This window comes from Podarcis raffonei, chromosome 2 (genome assembly GCF_027172205.1).
Source record: "Podarcis raffonei isolate rPodRaf1 chromosome 2, rPodRaf1.pri, whole genome shotgun sequence".
NCBI classification, from domain to species: Eukaryota; Metazoa; Chordata; class Lepidosauria; order Squamata; family Lacertidae; genus Podarcis; species Podarcis raffonei.
The window spans coordinates 41,769,406-41,781,684 of NC_070603.1; the positions used below are offsets into that span (position 1 = coordinate 41,769,406).

The 12,279-nt window shown below is 45.8% G+C and overlaps 1 protein-coding gene across 2 annotated transcripts in view; it reads left to right on the plus strand.

Moving 5' to 3' along the window:
* Positions 1–6,054: 6,054 nt before the first annotated feature.
* The window catches only part of PIK3R5 (phosphoinositide-3-kinase regulatory subunit 5), a 50,626-nt gene continuing 44,401 nt past the window's right edge, over positions 6,055–12,279 (plus strand). Inside the window, exon 1 of one of the 2 annotated variants that reach the window (XM_053376178.1) lies at positions 6,055–6,306. The gene's annotated coding sequence lies outside the window, so the exon portion shown is untranslated. Of the gene's footprint in view, positions 6,307–6,413; positions 6,602–12,279 lie in introns of those variants that run through there. The other variant, XM_053376179.1, reaches the window with a different exon arrangement.

Here is a 12,279-nt window from a genome sequence, read left to right on the forward strand (position 1 = left end):
GGCAAAGGTGATTTTATTGCTGCTATTGTTAAAAGGATTTGGAATGAGAAAGCTTTGCCAACCTATTGCAAACCACCCAGAGAGCTAGCAGTAGATCCTGATCTCTCTTCTGCCTGCCCCTCCACCAAAGTAATGGGGGGGGGGAATGACAGTCAGCTCTCAAAACATAAAACCCCATGAATTACATACCTAGAAAGTCCCACATCATATAGTGCTTAACAACATTATATTAAAAGGGCATGTCCCAGAGATTTTATCAAATGACTGTCTTCTTGATTGTTTTGAGACCCTTACATTGATTCTGAATTCCCCTTATTTGGCATTTTGGTTCGACCTGTTTTCATCAATGTGTTTGAATTTTAACCTGCCCTGTCTCAGGAAGCTTGGCCTGGGCTGACAACATTTTAACTAAGTTGTAAAAACCCTGCTGTTACCATAATCCCCTTCCCAATCCTTGGCCACAACATGCTTTGCTTGCATTCTGGGATATTGCATTGCTGCTGCTGGGAAATGCTCAAGCTGGACTTTGTGAGGAATGCTGTTCCACAACAGAGCGGCAATCACCGAGAAGCAGTCTTTGCTGCTTGACCTGCTTGCCACATGGGAGATGGAGCAGCTGCCATAAGCAAGCACAGGCAAAGGGACCATCTTTGAGGCATATACAACTCAGGCAGTACACATACTCCCATACTGTATAGGGATTGGGGGAGGATTGCCATGTTGTTGTTTAGTCGTGTCCGACTCTTCGTGATCCCATGGACCAGAGCACTCCAGGCACTCCTGTCTTCCACTCAATGTCTTCCTTGTGCCCTCAATCTTTCCCAACATTAGGGTCTTTTCCTGGGAATCTCTTCTCATGAGGTGGCCAAAGTATTGGAGCCTCAGCTTCAGGATCTGTCCTTCCAGTGAGCACTCAGGGCTGATTTCCTTAAGAATGGAGAGGTTTGATCTTCTTGCAGTCCATGGGACTCTCAAGTGTCTCCTCCAGCACCATAATTCAAAAGCATCAATTCTTCGGCAATCAGTCTTCTTTATGGTCCAGCTCTCACTTCCATACACCACTACTGGGGAAACCATAGCTTTAACTATACGGACCTTTGTCGGCAAGGTGATGTCTCTGCTTTTTAAGATGCTGTCTAGGGATTGGGGGAGGATTGCCATGTGGCCCTCCATACTGGATCCCAACTTGCATCATTCTTGGCCATTGGCTTTGCTGGCTGCAGTTTATGCAAGTTGGGAGTCCAACACGGGGGGTGGGTGCGGGTGGCATGGGTTCCTCACCCCACTGCTGTCTTTCACAGGCTAATAGTTTGAGCCAAAGCATCTAGCCTAGCCTCCTCTATGTTATATTTCCTTTCCATGGCAGGAAGATTTTCATGTTGGCCACTTTCAAGCAAGCCCACCCCTACGTGCATTCTTTCAGTGTGGCTCAGTCACATGGAGAAACTATAACAGGTGCCCTCCTGGATTCTAGAATCACCTGAGGCTATTCCCATAACATTTAAAATACACCCACTGCATAAAATTCTGGGAACTGTAGGTTTTTTTTACAGATGCTGGGAAGTGTAGCTTTGTGAAGTGTAAACTATAGATCTCAGGATTCTTGTGATTTGTGTGTGTGCTTTAAATGTACGGTGTATGCTCAGCCTCCCTCTTTGAAAAACAGTGCACTCTCTTAATTAATATGACTAAAGGGGAAATATTTGCTGCTTCTTTGTTCTCCCTATCGCTTGGATGCCGACTTTGCATATTTCTAAGGATAGGTTTGCTTAGAGAAGGGCTATGTTTTATGCAAATCTATTTCTGCAGAAAAATGCCATTCGTGGTTCTGGGGATATTGTGGGGCCAAGGAAGCCAATGGGAAAAGAAGAAGCCAGGAGAGCCAATAGTCATGCCACGTGAGTACCAAGAACAAATGATGAATTTGTATGTCTAGAGTTACTTATACTGGTCTCAGATGCGGCTGGGGTGGTCATGTGACAAAACGGGATGGGACTGCTGCACCTGCCATGGTTGTGCAGAAGAAGGGTGTTTAAGAAGTATAGCTTGTCCTGAGAGACACAACAGCTGAAATTCTCTCTTCTGCACCACTATTGAAAGGTCTGCAAGGCTTATTCCCCCCCATCCACTCTCCTTTTAAGCCCTTCTGAAAGAAGTGGGGCAAATTAGTCATGAGTAACTGCTTTCGTTAATTTCAGTGGGACCTTGTCATTACTAGCTTTAGCTGGATCGGTGCCATTTGATCATTATCTTAAAAACAGTCTTGTTAACTTTGTAAGCTTTGCTTACATTTGCAAATAAAAGTGTTAGTAGGAAATGAAAACTCAAAACCAGCTTTAGTATTCAGGTGGAATTTGTATGTATATATGTGTGTGCATGTGTGTGTGTATATATACTGTATATATCTCCTTAAGAAAGAGTCTGCTTAAGAAGGAATCTCCTTAATGAATGAAGGAATTGTTTAAAAGAAATTGATTTTAGATTTCTTATGGGAGTGCATATTGCTTTGAACAATTCTTTGTAGAGGTGTGGAAGCTAATTCTGTTGCTGAGTTGTTTTTTCCTGGGGGATTACAGACACAGCCCAGATCATACCATGCCAATTCTATAGCTCAGCTTAAGGATAGATGCCACCTTGTTTACATCTTTTGTCGCTGACAATTGCAGCAAGCTCCCAGCCAGTGCACATGGCCCGGAAAACCACCTTCCTCCTTGTTCTGCACTTCCTTCCTCCCAGCATGAAGCCCCCAGAGCCTACGGCCATGTTCGGTAATCCCCTTCGGCTGGCAACCTGCCAAGGAGTAATTCCCTTGAGCCGACTTGTGGGTTATGGTGAGCAGACCATGCAAAGCTCTGCAGCTAGCAGTGCTGTACATTCAGGACATGACTTCACAACTCACAGAACTGCATGCTTTCTAGAAGCTACACGTTGCACAGGTTGAAGAATTAAGGGAAGTTCCTCTGCTGCTGCAGCACACCACACAAGAGAAACACATGCAGACTGAATCAGATATTTTGGGACCTGGCACCAGTGATAATGTTAGGGAGTGGCCCTGAAAGCCCAAAAGCTGACCCCAGATCTCCAGCCTGCTCCCCCCCCCATTTTAAAACTCCCCTTCTTTCTTTACAACTCTGCACCCTATACATTTGTGCAAATCTGCCATGGTCTGTGCCCGGAGTCCTTTAAGCACCTAGCAACACTCATCCTCAATGTGGCTCAAATGCAAGCAATGCAGATCAGAAGCATGGTATGCAGTGGTGCAGTGGAGTAGAGATGAAACACTACTACTTATTTCACAGTAGGGACTATGACACCATCTCCTGTGGTGCTATTTGCCAATCCTCCACATGCCATGCTGAATAAACAAACTTTGCTCAGAGAGAGTGAGCAAGCCACTAAATAAGCTAAGCAGAGGAAGAGGTAGGTTACATTGAACAAGCATGGCTAAGAGTTAGTCTGCCATTTTTATTTTGAAAAATTCCAAAAGCTTCAGGCTGGATGTTGAACAGGGTGGGAGGGGGAGGGAGAAAAAAAGTAATGATATCTGCATTGTTCACAGGAACATAAAAAGAGTTCCCCTTGATCAGATCAAAGGCCCATCAAGCCCAGCATCCTTCAATTGTTTTTTAAATGCATATTTAACAAGGAAAAGAAGAAAGAAAATTAAAGAACAGAGTGAGCGAACAGAAAATAATAATAATAATGAAACAATACTAACAATGACAGTAGACCACATCAGTACACAGTTCTTAAATGAAACATAAGCTAATATAAGCCTTGCAGATATCTGCACAAGATTGATGCCCATATGAAATATGTTTGAATGTTGCCAGAGCAGTGAGGTCCTCAGACTATTGCGTAGTAAGACAGTGGGTAGTCATCCTTCCAGGGTCAACGTATCTTAGTCACCATAAGGGCTTACACAATCCAAGTAAGAAGAGCCCTCATTGCTCAAATCAAAGGCCCTTGTAGTCCAGCACTCTGCTCTCACAGCAGCAAACAAGCTGTAAGTGAGCACAACAGCACCCTCTCCTCCTCCTCATGATTCCCACCTACTGGTCTTCAGAAGCATACTGTCTCCGCTGCTGGGGGCTGTAGATAGCCACCCTCACTAGAAGCCATTGCCTTATTCTCCACTCCACATATTTGTCTTACCCTCTTTTAAAGCTGTCCAAGGTGGTGACCACATCCATAGCACAAGAGCATCTTTGCGTTGGAATGGCATGCGTCTTCCCTCGTTCTCTGACTTGGGGGCATGACCCTTCAATTTGAGGCAGGGGACACACACAGACACGGACACACACACACACACACACACACACACACTGTATCCTTTCCCCTCGAAGAATTCCAGGCCCTGTAGTCGGACCCCCTTGCAGGGTAAGTGTTCCCAGCAACACTTCACCATAGAATCACAGAACTGTAGAGCTGGAAGGAACCCCCAGCAGGGTCAACTAGTCCAACCCCCTGGCATGCAAACTACAGTACCCAGAATCCTTTGAGGGGGAAAGGTAGAGTGTGTAGCCATGGCTGAGAGAGCATCACGCACTCTTATGGCACCAAACCAAAAACTCAAATGCTTTCCGGTGTCGTCAAGGGACATTTGTTTTCAGGCTGCAGCAGTGCCGGATTTACGCATAAGCTAAACAAGCTATAGCTTAGGGCCACACTCTCTTGTGGGCCCCCCAAAAAAAATTAAGGGGAAAAAACTGGATGTACATTTCCAAAATACAAGATAAAAAACAAATTAAATAAAACCTATATACAGCAACAGCAGGGACGCGGGTGGCGCTGTGGCTAAAACCTCAGCGCCTAGGACTTGCCGATCGCATGGTCGGCGGTTCGAATCCCCGCGGCGGGGTGCACTCCCGTCGTTCGGTCCCAGCGCCTGCCAACCTAGCAGTTCGAAAGCACCCCCGGGTGCAAGTAGATAAATAGGGACCGCTTACCAGCGGGAAGGTAAACGGCGTTCCGTGTGCTGTGCTGGCTCGCCAGATGCAGCTTGTCACGCTGGCCACGTGACCCGGAAGTGTCTGCGGACAGCGCTGGCTCCCGGCCTATAGAGTGAGATGAGCGCACAACCCTAGAGTCTGGCAAGACTGGCCCATACGGGCAGGGGTACCTTTACCTTTTTATATACAGCAACAGTGTTTTGTGTTGTGTAGGTTGCTATGATGTAAGTAATGGGCCTCGCCTGCTCTCCTGCTTGCTAAAATATCACTGGTTTCCTCAGAGCCTAGGGCTTGCCAATCAGAAGGTCGGCGGTTCAAATCCCTGCGATGGGGTGAGCTCCCATTGCTTGGTCCCTGCTCCTGCCAACCTAGCAGTTCAAAAGCACATCAAAATGCAAGTAGATAAATAGGTACTGCTCTGGCGGGAAGGTAAACGGCGTTTCCGTGTGCTGCTCTGGTTCGCCAGAAGCGGCTTAGTCATGCTGGCCACATGACCCGGAAGCTCCCTTGGCCAATAAAGTGAGATGAGCACCGCAACCCCAGAGTCGGCCACGACTGGACCTAATGGTCAGGGGTCCCTTTACCTTTACCTTTATATCCCTCACAGTAAAGGAAGAATTCAGTTCAGGGCTGTTATTTTGGGTGGGAAACTCCTGTTTGTGGTCCCTTTACCTTCCTCATGGACTGGTTGCATGGCAACATGTGCAAATGGCTTCAGATACCGATTAGGTCCATAAATTACCACATAGCATATATTCAACACAAAAACCAGCGACAATTTGTTGTTGACAAAGGACCTCTGGACATATAAAGGGCGCCATTACCTTCAGTAGCTTAGGGCCTCATCAAATCTATGGGCTGCAGCGCTACCGACCAAGGAGAGAGGGCGACCCCAGCGGACTCAGCTGGGCTGACTTCCGAGTCAAGCGCGCCTCAGGCTGTGGCGACCAGCAGCCTTCTTCAGAAGAAGGCCGGGCTCTACATCACTTCACCCTCTGACATTTTGAAACCAGCGGCGGGGAAGGAGGAAGTAAAGGGCGGGTTTACTTGGTTGGGGGAAGGCGACGGAGATAGCGACCGAGTCGGTCAACAAACAACGCCTCGCGCCTCAGACCCCCGGCCGCTCTGAGGGCGCCCGGCTTGCTTCCTCCGCCCGCCACCTGGCCGCCCGGGGAAGGGGCGGGGCCAGCCCGGGGCGGCCGCTTCGCGCCTCTTCTTCCCTCAGCTGAGCTCGACGCCTGCAGAGTGTTGCTCGCGGCGGGACAGCGATGGCAAGGACTTGAAGCGCCGCTGCTGCTGCTGCTGGGCTGCCGCCGAGGATGGGCGAGACGCAGGGAGGAGGCGCCCAGAGCAGGTCGGTCGTCGCGCCAGCACTGAGCTGGGGCTTGGAGACCTCGCGGCTGCTCCAAAGTGGCGGGAGGGCGCGTCCAGGCTTGGTTGGGAGGGGGCCGGGGTGGGGGGCGCGCGTTTGGCTGTCTCCGAGGCGGACTGAGAAGCCCGGCGGCTGTCAGTGGAGCTTCATCCTGACTGAGGTCGCCTGGGCACGGCGTCTCCGTTTCAGAAACGCGTCCTGTTGGTTCGGGGCCACACGGATGCCGCCTCTGCCTTGGGAAGGGAGCGCAGAGGCCATCGAGTCGAGCCCCGGTTCGGTGAGGAAATCTTGCAACATCCTTGGTCCTCCTCCAGACTTCTACTCTCTCTGTGTGTGATTTTTTTTTTTTTTTTTTAGGGTGGGTGGGAATATAAAATGGATAATTTCACCGGTGAGCGTTGCCTCGTACCATTTCTTGGAAGTGAATAACGGGGAATGGATGGGGGGGCGGCGGCGATGATCTGCTTGCCCGCTTCGTCGTGCTTCCCTGCGAACCCAATAGAGGACTTGCTTCTCACGGGTTGGGGAGGGGGAACGGGTCAGGGTGTGAATCCTGCACCAGTTCAATCCAGTTTCTGGGTCAAGGAACGCGGACACGGATAAATCTTGCGCATTGAGCCCACGGGAACAACTTTTTAATTTTTTTAATATACATTTCGCACCATTTTGCTGTGTTTACTGTTTTGCATCGTTTTATTCCGGTTAGGGAGGAAGGAGCTATTCAAGGCACGGAGGGCGTCCTCGCCACAACTACCGGAACTCTTTTTCAGCCCCTCCCCTCTGGCTGAAATGTCCCCTTCTGAGATTTCTGAAGGTAGTTTGCTGCAACTTTTGTGAGCTTAGAGAAATTGAATCTTGTTCCCAAAACCAGAATCCAAGTTTCCCCCTTCTGTACTCTGCAAAATTACAGCCCTGATGAGAGCCCAGCAAACTATATTCAGCACTTCCTTCAATTTCCTCTTATAGCTCTCAGCCTCCCCTCCCCTTATGTGTTGCAAAATCAACTTGGGGCATATGTTGTGGGAGGGGGGGAATCCTAAATACATTGCTTCCCTAAAATGTAACCAAATGTGTATTTATTTGTCAGTAGAGGTGCAAGGAAAAATATGGAAGGTTCAGGCTACTTCATACTCTGCATTTTGTACACACTAGACTTTTAAAGCACACCTACCCCTGAAGAATCCTGGGAACTGTAGTTTAAGGGTGTTGGGAATTATAGCTCTGTGAGTGGCAAACTACAATTGCCAAGATTATTTTCTGCTGGGAAGGGAAGTACTTTGAATGTGCTTTAAAGGTATAGTATGTATACACAGCTTCTAGAATTGTGATTGGTGCGGATGTGTACTTTCTCATCTGGAGTGAAGGACCACCTGGTTATTTCCTCTTTCCATTATACCAGGAACTGATGTCCCACCAAATGCCACTGGGCTACAACTCAGGGGATCCCTGACCATTGGCTGTGCTGGCTGGGACGGATTGGAATTGGAGTCCAACAGTATCTGAATAGCCATACAGGTTCTCCACACACCTGTGTTGTATGCCTCAGGAAGTTGGTGCAGGTGGTGACTTCCAGTGTGGACACTAACAGTGCAATCCTATGCATGTCTACTCAGGTGCGAGACTCATTGTGTGTCACTTGGGCTTACTCCAGGTGTGTGTATCTGTTGGTTCCTAACAGTGTAGTTGGGTTTACTTCCAGATAAGTGGGTTAAGGATTGCACTCTTAAGTCCTCACTTTGGCAATTATTTATTACTGAGGGAGTATATGATCACATTGCTTATTCCCAGGCTGAAAAAAATAACATGATGTGGCCTTTGAAGAATCAGATGGTATTCAAAGTTAACGCGTACTTGTTAATGTATCTGCATGGTAAAAAGATAATGACTTCTTTACTTTGTAGAGATGTTGATTATGTTTCTTATATTTGTCCCCCCTCCGCCCCCACTTCACCATAAGGTGCTGTATGTGTGTGTGTGTGTGTGTGTGTGTGTGTTTGCAGTGTGATAATAATTATTAATATGGGAAGTGGCCTTGCCAATTTAGTCAATTGGTTGGTGTAAAAATACAGAAGCACTCTTGAATGTGTATTGCATTAGCCAGTCTGTTCCTGGGTGCCCAGAGCTTGGTTTGCTCTTGCAGCTTGCTTAAGAGGTTGTGAAATGCAGTGTTGTTTTCTGGTCACAAGTGCTTTGTCTAAATTCCACATTCATTGTCTTCCACTGTTAGCCTGTCCATTCCCCTCAGCTCCTTATCTTGTTTTATCAATCCTCCTCCACAGCTCAGTTGTTTGACTAATTTGAAACATAATCAAATGATCATTGGTGGGTTGTAAACCACATAGATACCTGACCTTAAATTCCAGGAGGGGTGCAATTCCCCCCCCCCAAGACTTTGCTTCTAATTTTTACTGCCTAACTCTTGAGGAGTTCACATTCTTATCCTGAGATACAGCTTGCTTTGCTCATTTAAATACTGTATTTTATTGTTCATTTGAAATATCAGTCAGGGTCATGCCTTCAAACTTCTTTTCATGTAGCCATGGCAAGGATACTTTATTATTATTACTGTTATTCTAGATCATCTTGTATCCACTGATCTGTCCAGTTTTGGAATGTGACACCAACAAAGGATCTATTTGCAACATTGAGGCTACAAAGCTATGCATTCTTTCTCTGGATGTAAGTCCCACTGAACACAGTAGGACTTACTTCCAAGTAAACATGGACAGGCTTGTGCTGCATATGTGTGAACTAGAAGTGAAATGCATTTAAGAAACAAACACTTAACAACAGTTTTAGATGCTACAGTTTGAAGGTTCCTCCTCACTGAGGCTCACTTGGCCCAAGCATTACTTTCCCTACTCCTAGGCATTTGGTGGTATGTGACGGGCTACATTTAGTGTGAATTGGTTAATGCTGGTGATGTCTTGCAGGTATCTCTTTATTTTTGGGGTTGCATATTTTATTGTTATGGTTATCAATTTCTTTTTGTGAGTTGACCTAGAACTAATTTTGTGTAAGGGGCCTATGCAATCAAAATCATGTTAAATAAACAATACAGCCAAGCATTGAATTTGGGCTCCCTTGTTTAAGGCGTTTGCCATTTCAAACGCTTATGGACTGATGCTACTATCCTTTTTTATATAAAAAAACCAATACTAGTTTCAATTACAGTGTGGCTTTATATGAAGCTTTGGTATCACAGAGGAGGCTGTGAGTTTCTGTAGTAGCTAAAAGTGGAGCTTTCATTAAGAAACGAGAACTCGGGAGGGTACGCTGCTTTCATAATGAGATAGTTTTCTACACTGCCATTATGGTGCTGAAGAACCCAGCTGCCAACTGCTACTTTGGTAGCACAATTCTCCCCTCCACCCCCACTTCACCCCTTCTAGTGTCCTCTATGAAGCTTTGTTGGTAAAACACATGTTTTGCTCCCCCCTCCATCCCCCCTCCCCGTTTAGCAAATAGAAAATGTACAGAATACCCTTGGAAGTCAATGAATGAAATCAATTTTCTAAATGCTTTTTAGAGCCTTAATTTTGTTTGCTTTTTGCAATACATATGTTCCCCCTGCAAGTAAAGAAGAATGTGGACGAGGGGGTGGGGGTGGGGTGGGGAACGGGACGAACATCCACTATCTCTAAATGAAAATAGTTTTGAAGTCCAAAGAAAGGCTTAAGTCTCAAGGGAGTCAAAGCCGTACATACCCTTCTGAGAACAGTCATGGGAACAAAAGCTTCATTCATTTTAGAGTTGAGTTGGATGAACATATGAGGTGTGTTGATTTATGTCCTACTCTTGACTACCTTGAGCTCTAGTGAGTGTTGGAAAACCTCTTAGAATTTTTACCTAAATGAGTGCACAGCCTAAACGATTACCCATATGAAGCAGAAAAAGTGGTCTTAAAGCAAGAGAATCTTAACATGAGGCTGACACTCCACACCAAGTTGTCTCCTCCTGGTTTCCAGTGCCTCATCTGCCATTTATCTTTCTCTCTCCTCCCCCAGCCATACATGAAACTGTACGTTCATGTTGGATCCCTCCTCCCCAAATGCTCCATGCTGCAGTCACTTTGTGTGTCAAGTGTCTGCAGACTTTGTGTTGCAGGGGGAATTGATCTAATTGGCTGCTCACCCACAGCGCGGTTTTCTCTTTGGCTGTTTATTTCTCCTTCCTTACCTCTTTATCACAGAATCATAGAGTTGGAAGGGGCCATGAGGATAATGTAGTCCAACCCCCTCCAATGCAGGAATCTTTTGTCCAAGGTGGGGCTTGAACTCACAATCCTGAGATTAAAAGTCTCATGCTCTGCAAGCTGAGCTATCTCCCATCACTCCTGAACCATCTAGTCTCTGCCCTTGAATTGAATCTGGCTGCCTGAATACAGCAGGCATCTTATGCATGCAACTTGGGAGCAGGTCCATCACTATGGGACTTAACTGTGGGGAAACCTCGTGGGAAGGAGCAGTGAAACTCACTGGACATCGGGAATGTCTTCTACTCACCTGCTTGTCCTATATATTTAAGAACAAAAACCAATGGAGCAAAAAATTCCAGAGCACTGCTACAGATGTTTGTGTACATTGTCTCTATCACATCTTCATTTTGCAAACTGTCAATTATGACTTTCAAGTTACGGTGTTATAAATCTTTCAAAATGCCTCCCATTGTTTTTGCTTGATGTTGGCTGTTCCCTTGAGGAGTTATTCCAAGTCACCAGCATAGTATATCTATTTAGATTGTATCCTGGATCTGGAACTTTGTGTAAACAAAACAAGCATCCTTCCAGGTGCCACTTCCTTCTATTTCCTCCATTGTTTTTAGCCATCTGCATTCATGAAACATATTGGCTGTTTTTTTAAAAAAACAGTTCACATGTATTGATGCAATAGTTTGCCTTGTACTCCTGGTGTTTGTCGATTCATAGGAGAGCAGATCTGGGATTTACACTGGCCAGGCTCCAGACCCTGGCCCAAGCCATTTTCCTACCTGAGGTGGAGCAACAAATGTTCTCACATCCTAAAATCAAGGTGCAGAGTCTCCAAAACTGGTCAAGGTATTTTGGTACCTGAGACAGAATATCCCACAATTGGCTCCCTCTTTCCCTGAAAGCAGAAATGAAAAAAATTACCTCATCTGTACTATAGGTTTAAAGCAGAAGCATACCATTTTAAATAGTCATGGCTTTCACCAAATAATCCTGGGAAGTGCAGTTTGTTAATAACAACAACAACAATAATTTTATTATATATACCCTGCCTATATGGCCGGGTTTCCCCAGCCACTCTGGGTGGTTTACAGCATATATAAAAACATAATAAAAACATTAAGGGTGCTGAAAGTTCTTAGGGAACCCCCTAATAAACCACAGTTCCCAGGAATTTGCAGGGAAACCTTGACTGATTAAAGTGGTACGATACTGCTTTAAATGTATAGTGCAGATGGGGCCAATAGCAATTCACTGGGTTTATTATTATTATTATTATTATTATTATTATTATTATTATTATGTACTTCAAATAAGTTGCCTTGCTCTGTCTAATGGTAGAGTTGTCCTTGCCAGGGTCTACAAAATGATAAAATGCAGTAGTTCACTATATAAATCACATCTTGAGGCAAGAAACATTTTTTGTCTTTTTTGTGCCACTAAACAAGGGCACATGCTCATGTCCTGCCACCTTCAAAAGAGCCAACAGTGAACAACATACTGTAGAGGAAAATTATTTGCAAGACATCTGCTGCCTGATACTGTTGTACAGCTTTTATTCTCCTATTTTTTCCACAGTCAGTGATGAAAAGCAATCTTGTGGGGCTACTAAATTGGGGCCTCATTGCAAAGAGAAAAGACTAGATCACCTTCTTCCTCCGGACATTATGCAGGGTGTAGAGAAAGTGGATAGGGAAACGGTTTCCCCCCCACCTCTGATAAGGCTAGAACTTGGCAGTGGCAGACTT